Source organism: Sciurus carolinensis, chromosome 12 (assembly GCF_902686445.1).
Source record: "Sciurus carolinensis chromosome 12, mSciCar1.2, whole genome shotgun sequence".
Classification (NCBI taxonomy): domain Eukaryota; kingdom Metazoa; phylum Chordata; class Mammalia; order Rodentia; family Sciuridae; genus Sciurus; species Sciurus carolinensis.
Window position 1 is genome coordinate 32996268 of NC_062224.1, and position 13942 is coordinate 33010209.

The window sequence follows — 13942 nt, forward strand, 5'->3', positions numbered from 1 at the left end:
ACTTCTGAGTTTGGAATACCTTGCTGCCTTTCAGTGAACTTGAAAATGTTCTTTCCCCTGTAAACTGTTAACCTCAGAAAGATGATAATTTAGTGCTAAATGCTATTCAAACCATAGGTATACCCCATTGCATATTGTTATGATAGATATCACGTGGAATGCTAAAAATCTGAAGTTGGGCTGAGTATGCAAATAGGTGACCTATTAACAAATTCTTGGTATCTTTCAGATATATTTAGTCACCTCAATAGTTTGATAGCAGTTTTTGTTTGAAGTAAGTGAAAATAAACATATGCATATTAATAGCAACTTTCTAAAGAACTCACTTAAAACTTAAGTGAACTCCCAGTTCATAATAGCTTATTTTCATTGTAAGACTGATAAAATGATATTCTTTATCCATACATGTAACCTGGCACCAACACATGGTTATCAACATTGTGTTATTTGACAGAGAGAAGGAAATAATAGAAGATTAAAAATAGAAGTACAGTGTTAGTGTGAAACACTCATTTCTGTGTTATAATATATTTTCCTATCATTGCATAATCTTTAACTAAAAGAAAGGGTAGTATTTTAACTGCCAGAATTTTTCAGCAACTTCTCTTTGTTTAAATTGGCTGTATTAATATTTAATACTTTGTAGAATATTACTTTTACTATTTTAGCCAACAAAAATGAAATAATTCAAGTAATTAGTTCTTATTGATCGTTTAAATAAAATATATGGAATTGATTATTTACTATTCATAATTTTTGTCTTCTTATCCCAATTTTGAAACCTTTCCTAACACACAAATTCAAATTCTGAAAGTGCCAAAGCATTTAGATTCAAGATCTAATCTCTTTACTCATGATTGCACTTAGTGTATCATTTTAGCCAGATGTCTTTGTAAATGAGACTGAATATCTTTAGTAACATTTTATGTGAAAAAAGATGCATATCACCATAATTAGGTCTCAGTCAGTTTTGTTTTTATAAATTGTCTCACTTGAATTTATGTCAGTTACTTTCTTCTAAAACTTTGTTTTCAGGCTCCTATTAGGAGAACTAGCATTTCTTTCTGTGAAAGAATAACCTTATTCATAGGTATATCAGGTGATACAAGGTATGTCAGATACCTAAGGTGGGGGGAGGGCAAGTTTCAAGTTCCATGAGTTTCACCTCAAGTTTTATTAGTATACTGAATTTCTTTACTTGATTTTTACAGCTGGGTTGAAAGACTTCTGGAAGAAAATTAATCTTTTAGCCATTTTGATATCAGTTGTATTTAAGCATGTGTTTGCATTTTAAAATATGGACTGGCAGTTTAAATAATTTTTGTGCTCACATTAAATTCTAATAAAAAGAGATGATGTAACTTAGTGTAGCCATTATAGAATTCATAAAATTCCTCAAAAAATTAAAACTAAATTCAGCAATTCAGTAATCCTACCATTGGGTACATATCTAATGGAAATAAAATCAGTTTATGTTAGAGAAAACTCTGCACTCTCATGTTTACAATAGCCAAGAGATGAAATCATCTTATATCTACCTATAGTAGAATGTTTAAAGAAAATATAGGACACACACAGGAATACTATTTAGTCTTAAAAATAAAAGAATAAAATCCTTTCATTTGTAACAACATGGATGAACCCGTAGTACATTGTGCTGAGTGAAATAATCTAGGCCCAGAAAGACAAATACCATAGTGACCTCACTCCTATGAAGAATCTGAAAAAACTGACCTAAAAGTAGAGATTGGAATGGTGATTACCAGGAGTGAGGAAGTTGGGGCAGTGGATTGGAGAGAGGTTGGTCAAAGAATACAAAATTACCGTTAGGTAGAATAAGTTCAAGAGATGTGCTATAAAACATGGTAATTGTTGCTATTGATGATATGTTGTATTCCTTAAAAATGCTGAGTGGATGAAAAGTATTTTCAGCATAAAAACAATAACTGTAAGAGGTAATTGTATATGTTAATTAACTAGGTTGACACATTCCACAATGTCTGTATACACACTATGTATACATAGTGTATACACACTTCAAAACACTCTATTGTACAAAATAAATACACACAATTTTATCTGTCAATTTAAAATAAATAAAATTTTAATTCTGGAAAAACAGAATGTCATTTGAAGTCTTCTGTCTTGTATTGGTTTTGAAATTTAATAAGCTCAAGATTTCTTAGAGTAAATGGGGTGATATTTTTTAAAGTACAATATATCAAATTTAGAATTCTTATATTGAAACAACATATTTCCTCATTTATCATCAGAACAATTATTACATAAGCACCTTGAATCAAGGCATTAATTCTTTGAATTCATCCATTTAAAAGTAATATATGGACTCCAGTAAAGCAAACTAGATAAATCTTGTAACAAAGTAAAATGGGCATTTATTTTAAGTATCAAAGAAACACTAAAGTAAATGTTTCCTTTTAATGTTAAAAATAAATCACTTTCCATTACCTTATTTTCTCTTCTACATTTGTCAGGTGGAAAGGACCTTGTCAGGGAAACAAAGAGTTTACACAGAGTTCTCACATTTCAAGGTCTTTATGAAATCATAGGAAATACTATTACCAGAATCCAACTAGTTATAGTGGAAGACACCAGACCTTGGGGTGTCATTGGAGGGAGAGGTCACTCCTGGTAGTATCCAGTAGGTCTCATCAGGAAGGACTATATTGGAGCAGACCCAGGGGATTAGACACAATTTCAACCAGTCAAGATAAGCAAGAAGGAAGATTTTCTGGACATATATGAATGCTAGAGTAAAGGCTCAGAAGAGAATGCCAGTGTGCTCTGTGTCACTAAATGATCCAGTTTGAAAGAACTAGTTCTTGTTATAAAGGCAGTGTGAGTCCTGAGGAGCAGCCTCTCTATGAAGGAACAGGCAAAGCTGACCTGCAAGCCCTCATTAAACAGTGAGCTGGGTGATGGACAGACACCACAATCAAAGCATGCCTTAGTCAATAATGTAAACAGCTAGAGTAGTTTTCAAGCACACAGAATAAAGCCAAGAGACAAGAAGAGATGAAAATTTATGTCTGTTACCTCCCCAAAGAGCCTCCATCCTTGCTTTGTTCCAATCTGATTTCCAGATTTGGAGAATGATGTTTTAAAGAACAAACTCTAACATTGTGTTTGTTGTAAGGATCAAAAACCATGCAGCTAAAGTATCTAATGGTATCTGGAACACAGTAGTAACAAATGAATGTAGTTATTATAGTTTTATCAGTTTCCAAGGTAAACCTGTTGAAAGGATCCTCCTCAGAGGACTTTGATGACAGAGTCCTTCCTCCTTCTCTAGCCTGATGGTTCTCACCTTGCCAAATTAACTACATTTCTTCAGGTGTGTACAGGTATGTGCTGTAGAACCTTTGCATAAATTCTCCTTTTCGATGTCCCCTCTGTTATTAGATTCCACATATTCTTCAAGACTAAATTCAAGAAAGGGTCACCATCTTTGTAAAACATTCTGTGACTCCATTCTATTCATTTCTTTAATGTCCTGCACAGACCTTTACTACAGGTTATACAGCAAAATAATATTTTATTGTAATTTTTCAAATCTTACATTAGGCTTAGCTTAACCTAAAAATCACAAAATTGTCAGTTTTCCCAAATATCACCCCTGGTTTTCCCTATTATTAACATCTTGCATTAGCCCAATTCCTTTGTCACAATGAACCAGCATTGACATGGGTTAATACAATATTAACTGAGTCAGTTAATACTAATTATAGAATTTAATATTAATTAATATTAACTGATCTCTACATATGATTCAAATTTCCCTTTTTGCATAACATCTTTATTTCTGATCCAAGATTCTATCTTTTTTCCTTCCCCTGTACAGGGGGGTATTGAACCCAGGGCCTTGCACATCCTAGGCAAGCACTGTACCACTACGCTCCATCCCCAGTCCCAAGATCCCATCTATGATAACACATCACATTTAGTTGTCCTGGCTCCTTTGACTCCTCTAGAGAGTGAGTTTCTCAGATTTCCCTTATTTTCATGGCCTTGTCGATTTGGCAAGATACTGGTCATATATTTTGTAAACTGTTCCTGAATTGATATATATTTTTTCTTCTCACGATTAGACTGCATTTATGCTTTTTGTTTTGTTTACCACAGAGATAAGTGGCATTATCATCATGCCAGGGAATCATTGATCTATTTATCATCTCTCTTGTTTTATCTTTTCCAGAATGCTGTGTAAATGCAGTCATACTTGTCATTTTTAGACTGCCTTCTTTTAGTTAATATGCATTTATGCTTATTCCTATTGGTGTAAAATTCACAGTAAAGTGACTTTCCCCTCCTGCCACCCTTTCATAGTGCACTCTTTGGAATGAAGTTGCTAAGCACAGCCCAAACTTAATGAATGAGAAATTATACTCCATCCATAGTGTAGTATCTACATAAATTATTTGGAATTGTTTAGCAGGGGAGCTTTGTCTATTCTCCCTGTTTATTTTTATATCCAGTCATTTATCCATAGCAGCATTAACCTGTGGATTTTTTTTAATACTTTGAGTTATGATTCAGTACTAAATTTTTTCACTAAAATAGTTTCATCTTTGACCATTGGAAACTCAATTGGCTTCTGCATCCATTTGAAATTCCTCAGTTCTTGTGGGAGATTTTGTTCACTCATTTGTTTTTAAATTTTAATTTTTTTAATCCATATTTTTACTTTCTGGCACTACAAGATGTTCCAGGTTCAGGTACATTTTCTGTCACAGTCCTAGATTCGATCATTTCAAGAAGCTGTAGTTTCTTTTATTGGAAAATGTATTATAAACTGAGGTCTAGGTGTGCTCATTTTTGTTAGAATTGTTTCTTCTCAGTCCTCTGTGTTGACACATCAAGGAAACATATGTGCTTGTACTAACCCATGTGTATACCCATCCATAAAAATTTCCATAACATAAGCATCTGTATATCAAGGTGAATATATGCTAACACTTACATAGCCAAATCTAGCCCATTATCATATGGATTGTTCTGTTACTGGGCTATAACTTTCCACATGAGCAACAAGAAACAGTTCACATCATTTGCCATCCATTTACTTGTTTTTCCCATGGTAGCATACATATGATTGATTAGAATGGCTAGCCTGCACACCCCACTAGAGTACAGTACTTATGAATTGTTGTTTTTGCCTTTAGACTTTGGTAAATAGATGAAATTGGAGAATATGCTAAGTGAAATAGGCCAAGCCCAAAAAGCCAAAGGCCGAATGTTTTCTCTGATAAGTGCATGACAATATATAATGAGGGTGGGTGGCAGGTGGAAGAGAAGAATGAAGGAACTTTGGATGGTGTAGAGGAAAATGGAGTGGGTGGGGGAGGGGGACAGAAAGATAGTAAAATGAAACAGACAGTATTACCTTATGTATACATGAATGGTGTGAATCTACATTGTATACAACCATAGAAATGAAAAGTTGTACCCCATTTGTGTACAATGAATCAAAATGCAGTCTGTGAAACTAAAAAAGATTTTAATAAAAAAAGACTCATGTCCAACATTACTTAAAGTTTTCTCCCATTGCCTTCCATAACATTGTTTCACATGTTTTAATATAAACATAAAATAGACTTTTGTCATATTCTCAGTTATTTCTGAAGTTTCCTCAATTCCCTATGTGATATTTTAACCATATACATTAAGGTTCCCTCTTGTCATGTAATGCTTGATGTCCTTGACAAATATATAGTGTCATGTTTCCACCTTTGAATTTACATAGAATAGATTAATCACCCTAAAATATTCCATGTTTTACCTATTCAGTCAGCAAATCCTTGGCAACACTAATCTGTGTAACCATCTCTATAGATTTATTTTTTTAAACTGTCTTATAGATAGAATCTTACAGTATGTAGCTTTTACAGACTGTTTTTTTTCAATCACCAAAACATTTATGATATATGTATGTCTTTGGACCTCTTGATTGAGACTTCATTAACATTTTTAATGCCATTGTATGGATGAAATTTGACTTTCCTGTTCACCTATTGAAGGAAATCTCTGTCATCTTCAGTTTTTTAAGATATTAATGAAACTGAAAATTTTCATGTTCTGGTTTGTGTAGATATAAAGCTCAATTATTTGGGCAAATACCTGGGAGTGTGATAATGGTGACTTCTTTCCCTTGATAAGAAACTAGCAAAATGTCTTTCAGTGTGGCTCTATCATTTTCTTTCCCATTAGCAATGAATGAGAATGTTTTTAATGCTTTGCAACCTCAGGTTTTATAATTTAGGCACTGTAATTCATTTTTGTTTTTTACTCATTCTAATGGACTCAGGGGTATTCCATTTTTTTTAACTTGCATTTCCTTAATGACTGATATTTTTAGCATCTTTTTAAAAAATTTGTTCTTTTTAGATACACACAACAGTATATTTTGACATATTATACATACATGGAATGCAACTTACTCTAATTAGGATTCTATTCTTGTGGTTGTATGTGATGTGGAGTTTGGTGATATATTCATATGTGAACATAGAAAAGTTACATCAGATTCATTCTACTGTCTTTCCTAGTCCCATCCTCCCTCCCTTTCCTTCATTCTCTTTTGTCTAATCCTCTGAATTCTATTCTCCCCACCCCCTCTACTTATGATGTGTTAGCATACACATAACAGAGAGAACATTCAGCCTTTGGTTTGGGGGGATGGGCTTATTTCACTTGGCATAATAGTCTCCAGATGCACCCATTAACCATCAAAAGTCATAAAATCATTCTTTTATGACTGAGTAATATTCCATTATGTACATATACCACATTTTCTTTATCCATTCATCTGTTGAAGGGCACCTAGGTTAGTTCCATAGCTTTGTTACTGTGAATTACTGATATAAGCCTTGATGTGGAAGCATCATTGTAGTATGCTGATTTTAAGTGGACTTTATCGAAGGAGTGGGATAAATGAGTCAAATGGTGATTCCATTCCAAATTTTTGGAAGAATCTCCATAGTGCCGTTCCATAGTGGTTGCACCAATTTGCAGTCCCACCAGCAATGCATGAGTGTACCTTTTCCCCACATCCTCACCAACATTTATTGTTACTTGTATTCTTGATAATTGCCATTCTGACTGGAGATGGAATCTCAGTGTAGTTTTAATTTGCATTTCTCTAATTGCTAGATATGTTGAACATTTTTTCATATATTTGTTGACCATTCATATTTCTTCATCTGTGAAGTGCCTTTTCAGTTCCTTTGCCCATTTGAGGATTGGCTTACTTATCTTTTTGTTGTTAAGTTTTCTAGCTACTCATACATTTCTTGCTTAGCATAGGTAGAAGAGACACAAGAGGGTCCAGTGGAAACTGTGAGACTTGGAGGATTTATAAAATGCCTAAAGACTGAAGGAATTCCCCAGTTGACAGACATATCCGTTAGTAAGGAAGCAGAAACCTTATTGGCCCAGGGTGTTTGAGCCCAGCCTCTGACCAATGATTGGTTAATCATCAATCTATGCCGACCTAGGAACGTTATCTCGAAAGCAAGCCTTAAAATAAAAACAAGGGAGAAAAATCCAGAAATACCTGAGCCTAAATTTCAGCAGCTGTGCATAGTAGGGAAGACAGACTGCAGAGAATAGTACTCAGCAAGAAATTTAGCAAACAGAAAATAGCAGTAACAACCCCTAATATGTATAGGGAGGTAGGAGGGAGAGTCAGAACCTCCAATACACTATCAAATGATCTGATTTTCAACAAAAAATATGACACAGACAAAAGTGTCACTCATAATCAGGAAAAACAAGCAGTCAATTGAGTCCATTAATGGGCACAGGAATTGTATTTAGTAGGCAAAAACTTCAAAGTTACTATTGTAAATATATTCAAAGAAATAAAGGAATTATGTTTGAAGTATGACAGTGACTCAGCAAGTTGAGAATATCAGTAAAGACAGATTTTAAAAATAAAAACCAAATGGAAATTCTAGACTTGAAAATTATATGAACTGAAATGAAAAATTCACTAGAGGGATCAACAGCAGATTTGAGATGATAGAAGAATGAGTGAACTTAAAGTTATACCAGCAGAATTATTCAGTTTGTAAAACAAAAGAAAAAGAGAGACTGAAACCCTCTGTGAGACTTTATCAACTTTAAATTAGATGAGAAGAAAGTTTTCAAATTGATAACCTAAGCTTTTCGCTGGGTATGGTAGCACATGTCTTGTAATCTCAGTGATTTGGGAGGCTGAAGTAGGAGGATTCCAAGTTTGAGGCCAACCTAGACAATTTAGCAAGATCCTGCCTTAAATAAAAAATAAAAAGGGCTGGGAATGTAGGCCAGTGGTGGACCACCCCTGGGTTCACTCCCTAGTATTGGGGAGAAAAATAACCTAAGCTTTTGCCTTCAGTCACTAGAGGGGAAAAGAGCAAATTAAACACAAAGAAAAGAAATACTAAAGATTAGAGCAGGAACCAATGAAACATAAGATAAAACAATAGAAAAACCAATGAAACCAAAACTTGCCCTATGAAAAGATTAACAAAATTGATGAACTCTTAGCTAGATGGATCAGGAAAACAAAATAAAGCATAAATTACCAATCTCAGAAATGAAACAATGTATCACAATTAACTACATCAGTTCAAAGGATTATTGTGGGGTCTGGGGTTGTAGCTCAGTGGTAGAGCACTTGCCTAGCATCTGTGAGGCACTGGGTTTGATCCTCAGCACCACAAATAAGTAAATAAAATAAAGGCATTTTGTCCATCTACAACTGAAAAAAATTTTAAAAAGCTTTAAAAAAAAAAGAATTACTGTGAAAGCAATAAAAGAATACTCTGAAGAATGTTGCCAGCAATAAATGTTGCCAAGGATGTAGGGGGAAATGTACACTCATACACTGCTGGTGGGAATGCAAATTGGTGCAACCATTATGAAAGCAGTATGGAGAATCCTCAGGAAACTTGGAATGGAACCACCATTTGACCCAGCTATCCCACTCCTGGGTTTATGCCCAAAGGACTTAAAATCAGCATATTACAATGACACAGCCACATTAATGTTTATAGCAGCTCAACTCACAATTGCTAAACTATGGAACCAAACTAGGTGTCCTTCAACAGATGAATGGGTAAAGAAACTGTGGTATATATACACAATGTAATAATATTCAGCCACTCTAGTCTCTACCTACCTCCAGAAAAGCACCAACATGTGCCAACTCGTTCAAGAGAGCAGATGTGGGATTAGAGCTACTTCCTTCTTCTGTTGCTTACCACTGGCCCTTTGCCACTTTAATGATGCTGATTGTTTTGATTGGTTGCTTCTGCCATAGTTGTGGTGTTGTTATGGAAAAAAAAGAGAAATAGGAGACCCTAGTGGATGGCCTGCATTCATGAAAAGACTCAGGGAGACTGAAGCTGCAGTGCCTGTCCTTTTCCCCACTGATTTTAACATGACCAAGGAAGTCAGCATAACATCTTTCTCATGAGGAAGGCAGAATTCTCCAGCTCTTTTGCCTTTTGTTAGTAGGAAGAGTAGAGAAAAGACAGCAGGGAAACATCCCGTGCTTTTTAAACGCAAGGGTTAGCTTTTCAGGGCACTGTTATCTTTGCTGGGTGAAGAAATAACCCTCCTCAAAAGAATCTGTTGGTATTTTTCCATTTTTTGACTAGAAATTAGAAAAGTAGTTACTAATAAGATTTAGTGTTAAATAATATGGCCAGGAGAAAATTTGACGTGGAATTTCAGTTGATGGTGGGATGATGTTGGTACCTTTGGGAGTGTGGATAGTGAGAAAAAGAGTGTGTTGGGATTAATGAATATTTTTGTGAATTGCTTTTGTTTGCAACTGAACAACTACATTTGTTAATTACCGTATTTCATAGAAACAAGACTTTCACGTATGTCAACATTGCACAACATGTTTTTACCAATTATTTGTAGACTTAGTTGGTGCATGACACTTTTCTAGGTTTTATAGAATATATTGAGGATATGATCCTTGCTCTCAAATGTACATAATTAAAAGAAGACATGACTGCATTTGAGAGGCAGGAAAATGTTGGCAGTAAATCTATCACTATTTTTAAAAAAACAGCCCTTTAAGATGCAAATTTTCTCTTATAATAAATTCTAATCACAGAAGTATTGCTTATGCAGTTTTAAGATTTGTTGATTTACAGACCAGTTCAGTGAATTTTAGTATTTCTTTATTACATTTTTGCCCATCTAAATATGTTATTCTTTCTTGAATCTTTCCCTAATTTATCTAGAAGAAATTTGAGGTGAATATAACACTTTAAAAATACTTTAAGCCAGCAAACTTGATTAATATTCAATTCATAGTTTAATAAAGGACATGTGTAGTTTAAGTATAGGGATAACTTCTCTTCCTTTGAAAGTGTTTCTTAATTAAAACCAGATGAGAGTAGAAAAGAATGTATTCAGAACACTAAATAAAATGGATGTGCTTTGTGGAATTGACAGAATTCATCAATACATGTAACAATGATTTATAATTGCATTTGATCCTAACACAGCAGTGTAGATCAACAGAGGCACAGTAAGTAAGACAACTAATATAAAACACTAAGGTGAAAGGGTTAATTGGCCTTGCTGGGTTCAATTTGCCACTCTAGTGGCACTTTCTGTTGTCTGTGTAAACAAAGTTGCTAAGTACTTTCCCACTAACCTGCCACTCTTTTATTTATACAATTGAACCACCAGTGAGGGATGAATCAGTTTCCCAGTTACTAGGCCTTTTCTTCCTCATTTTCTGCCCACTTCATGCTTTTTCCTCCAGTTGTTCCTATATATCTTCCTAATCCTAATCTTTCCTTAGTCCTTTTGCTTTTTTTTTTTTTAAGTTTCTTTTTTCTCTTACTTATGGATTCACGTGCATGGATATTATACCTGGTTCTGCTGAACTGTACTTAATTCCTTCTCACCTCTGTTTTCATTTTATCAGCTCATACCTCAAAACTTACTGAAATGCTTTGAAGTTTTTTTTCAAGTAACATTTTAAAAACTCTTTAAAAATTAAAATGTATGTATTGCTAAAGTCTCCCTGAAAGCAAAACAAAGACTAGGTCACCCCCCATATCAGGGAACCATAGCAGAATGCAAATCTTAATTTTATGAAAATGGGCATAAAATAAATAAGATATAAGGGAAAATGGGGATAGAATGAGCTTAAATTGTGGTTTCCAATTCCTAAAAATTTTCTGAAAACTGAAATTTTTTTTTAAATCTCCTGTTAAATGGCATGTTCAGTCATGTTTTCTTATTTACTCTTAATGTGCTCTAATTTTTCTTTTTATAATGGAAAAACTGATTTTATTATTATCACCAATGCCAAACAAGACTTTAAAACAATTAAAATATTTCATAAAAGCATAAAGGTATTTTCACATTTGCTACAATCATAGTAAACATATTTCTTGGCATAAAGACACAGTCTTTGGAGTTTAAAATATCCCCAACTGCAAGATTATGTATATAAAATTCCCATTGTTGTTTAAGTAATAGTGGATTAATCAAATTAAAAGTTATACTGTAAAATAAAATGGAAATAATTTACTCATAATATTCGTATTTAAATCATCTTTATTTATAATTTAAGGTTTGGTTCAAGCAAAAAAAATCGCTTAACTAAAAGCAGTTAAAGAGATCAAAAATATTGTCTGTTGTAAGCATTTACTAACTTTAAGTACTTGAGGTTTTTCTCAGCATTCCAAGCTGCCAACGCATTATCACGTGCTTTTTTCTCATAAGAAATACTCTGCCTCTGATAATAATGAATGGTTGTATCCAATTCTTCCTCCAGATCTTTGACTTGCTTTCTATAGGTCTCCAGCTGTTTAGCTGTAAGGCTGATCCTTTTATCCACTTTGCAAAGTCTCTCCTCTTCCTCTAACTGGCACTTTTCCTCTACTATTAATTTCCTGTGGAGTTTCGCTGCATTTTCTTGGTACTCTTCCATCATTACTTTAAGTTTCTGCTGAAGCTTCTGATTCTCATTTTCAAACTGTGTATTTTCTGACCGCAAAGATTCTTGTTCAGTCTGGAGATTTTTAATACGTTCTGTAAGATCTTCTTTTGTTTCATCTACTTCAGTTAAGAAAGTATAAATTTGATTTATTTCTCCTTCTAAGGTTTTATAGAGGCATTTAACTCAGCAGCATAAACCAGTTCCTTCGAAGCTCCTTTTAGCTGATTACCTGAGTGAGCACCAATTTCTGATTCACTCTTCATCTCCAGCTCCAAGTTACCATCATCTGTTAGGTCTTCTCCAAGCACAGGAGCCTGATCTTTCATCCTTAGCAAGTGTTCAGTCAGAGACTTAATGTGATTTTCTTTATCAAGCAGAACTTGTTCTGCCTGTGCTTTAGTCTTCAAGTGTTATTTTCTGTTTATTAAGGTAACTCACTTTTCCCTTCCATACTTCAGCTTCTTGTAAAAGGTGTTTCAGACTTTCTTGCAGTTGGGAATTCTCATTCAGAACCTCTTTTAGTGCTACCTTTAGTCCTTCTTCATTCATTTGAAATAGTCTTAAGGTTGTTTTAGCTTCATCTACTTGTGATATGAGGGATTTTGATTCCTCTTCTAGGGACTTTATCCTTTTGATATATCTACCATCAGTTCATCCTGTTCAGAATGTTTAGATTTCTCTTCTTTTAGCTCCTTTTCTAAAAAGAGTATTTTTATCCTTAAGTTTAGATTTGGACCTATTCAGCATTTCATGTATGGTCTCCAAGTGTTGTACTTCTCTTGATGATTTCTCAAGTTCAAGGCCAACCTCAACCTTAGTGAGGCCCTGAGGAACTTAGTGAGACCTAGATACTCCAGTCTGCCTTCCTGGAAAGGACAAAATGTTCACTCTCCTTATCCATGCCAAATGCTCCACATACATTGACTCCAGTTTATATTTAGTGTAACAATAAAGTTCTGAACACATACATACTGAAAAGTCTAAGAGGAAATTATCAGATGTTAATAGAACTGCAAGCAACTCCAAGCTTTTCTCTATTTAATGTTCTATTGACTTATGTTAAAGTACTCGTTTGCTATTTTTCTGTCCTTTAGGGAAAGAGTTTCCATAAATGCAACTGGTTAAATGAGCATAAAAAATAAAAAGTCAGTGAAGTTTTGTTTTGTTACTAAAAAAGATATCTGTTATATGTGTTAGACACTATTGTAGAAAAGCGATGGGGAAAACTATATTTAAACTCATCTAAATGAAGGCAGCTTTATTTTTCTAAATCACATATGTATGGACTGATTCTTAATAAAGCCACTAATTAAGCCTCTCCTATGCATGTACATTTCATATAGGGATAAAATGCAACTTTGGGTATTATAATTCAGCACCAGTTACGTGCTAAACACAAAGAGGCTTAGAGACATTATTTTGACAGCTTACAAAAGTATTTTCACATATGTTATCATGTTCATTTTTAAAACAATCCTGTGGGCTAGGGATGCACAAGAAGAGAGAGTTAATATTGTGAACACAAAAGAAGAAAAAGAATAAGATGTTCAACAGCTATTTTTCTACACTCTAAAAACACTTAATTCTGGACTATCTCAGTTAATCTCACTTCAAATTTGTTGGTGAATACTAATTTTAAGAGTCTGCATCATTTAACTTTGCTTTATTCAGACAGCAATAAAATGCTATTTTCTCATGAACCTGAATCTCACAGCTCAAAATGTTGTTCACTGTCTTCTCCTTAATTCCAAAGTTTTTTCCCAACCTTTTAGCTTGAAATTTTTCAAGCCTTTAGAAATGTTTCAAAATTATACAACAAAGATGCCCTCCAGGTGTTGGGGATTTAGCTCAGTGACAGAGTGCTTGCCTAGCATGCACAAGGCCCTGAGTTCGGTCCTCGGCCCTGGAAAAAAAAAAAGATGCCTTCACCACTCAACATTGCCAGACTTGTTTTATGCA

At 34.1% G+C, this 13942-nt stretch overlaps 2 pseudogenes; one reads left to right on the forward strand and one right to left on the reverse strand.

The window, feature by feature from the left end:
* Positions 1-13942, forward strand: part of LOC124961765 (LIM homeobox transcription factor 1-alpha-like) — a 268694-nt pseudogene that overhangs the window by 104630 nt on the left and 150122 nt on the right.
* The window catches only part of LOC124961205 (melanoma inhibitory activity protein 2-like), a 32965-nt pseudogene continuing 30685 nt past the window's right edge, over positions 11663-13942 (reverse strand).